Source organism: Hakea prostrata, chromosome 7 (genome assembly GCF_041222555.1).
Source record: "Hakea prostrata isolate BN-2017 chromosome 7, UWA_Hpros_2, whole genome shotgun sequence".
Taxonomy (NCBI): Eukaryota; Viridiplantae; Streptophyta; class Magnoliopsida; order Proteales; family Proteaceae; genus Hakea; species Hakea prostrata.
In genome coordinates, this window is record NC_142606.1 from 42,512,036 (window position 1) to 42,513,720 (window position 1,685).

Below are 1,685 nucleotides of genomic sequence, written 5' to 3' on the forward strand. Positions count from 1 at the left end.
TGATGGGCCTAACTTCAATATCTTTGGATGGGCTTTATACCACACCTCAAACAACTTACCTAGCATTGAGGGATGTCTTTAAACCAGGTCCAACCAGGCTTTAGGCCCATCAACCAAGTTCTTCTTCATCAACGTGCAGTTCAAATCCAAATCAAGTAAGGTTTTCATAAGGGAAACACAATCATCAATATCCATGGGTTTTGGGTCAAACACCATGTCCTCTACTGAGATGGTCAACAAAGACTTCTTCCTTCACTTTGGGACTTTGGATCTACATTAAGGGAGAGATCTGACTTGACTTCCTACGACTTTCCAAGGATAGCAACACTGTATTTAAGGTCCAACTTCAAGGTCAAACATCAAACAAACCCTTCTTCACCCAAAACAGATAGGGTGTCAAGGTTAGGTTTGGGCTTGATTTCACTGCCTTAGCTTTGTCTTAACACAAAATACCATGTGTCACACCCCGCCCACCGGGCCCAGTTAACCGCCCGAAAACCCGCGGATGTGAACCGTCACAGGATCCATGGTTTTAGTCTATCAACAATAATAAATACAAATACAGATAATCAAGAGCAAGAAAAGAGCAATAATTAATAAAAAAGGTTACAGGAGTCCAAATACTCCAATAAATATCCAAGAAATAGCCAAAGGAAAGAATCAAGAATCAAATGTAATATCGAGTTCAGCGGAAGCAAAATAAATAAACTAAATAATCTTCTCTTTGGTCTTTTTTTCTAAATCTAAAAACTAGTTTTATAAATTAGCAAGTAAAGATGTCCTCCAATCTTTCTCCACACGATCATCAAAGTCCTGGTAATCTGCCTCCATTGGCCATCAATGGGTGCTAAAAGTGCACATAAGCATCTTCAGGAGGCTCCATGCTCTGCAAGTTCATGTATCACTGTTTGTGCCACATCAGCTTCATACGAGGAGGCTCTTTCATATGAATCATCTCCAACTTCTTACATTGTGCAACCATCTGTACAACTCATACAATATATACAATGAAAGGAATGAGTTCCGACGAACTCAGTAAGGTACAGACAATTCTCATATATATGTCAATACAATCCACGAATGCACATATGAAATGATATGGATGGTATGCAGAAATATGAATGCTACTAAGATCTAACTATGCAAGTCTCTAACAGCTGACATGCTTTAAGATATACACCAGCCCTCCTCTGGGTAAGTCTCATCACTCTGATCCGGCAAGGGCTGGTTACCTCTGTAGGGATCCTGGGCAAAGGGGGTGAGTCCACACCTGGCTCTCAAACCATGGCTGGGGGTTAAGTCAACACTCTCTCACCACGACCATTGGCAATGAGTACTGGCGCATGTCGGGGTTTCTAATCCAATGCAAGTCATAATGTTAACATACTATATGGAGTCCAGATACTTCCCCTATGGCACCAACCAACTCGGTTCAGTATCCTTCGCAACCTAGGAGTGAGAACCCTCACGGACTGGCTACGGCTATTGGACTCCACTCCTTAACCCTATGGTCATCCACATATTGTTGGGGCGGATGCTCTCATAACTCCTCGCGACACCCGGTCCGCTCCTTGGACGTCCATGAGCCCAACCCTAACATATGCAACCCTACCATTACATGACCAATAGTGGACCACTGAGTCTCCGCACGGACTGGTTACCGCTGTTGGATGAAACATAGTCAC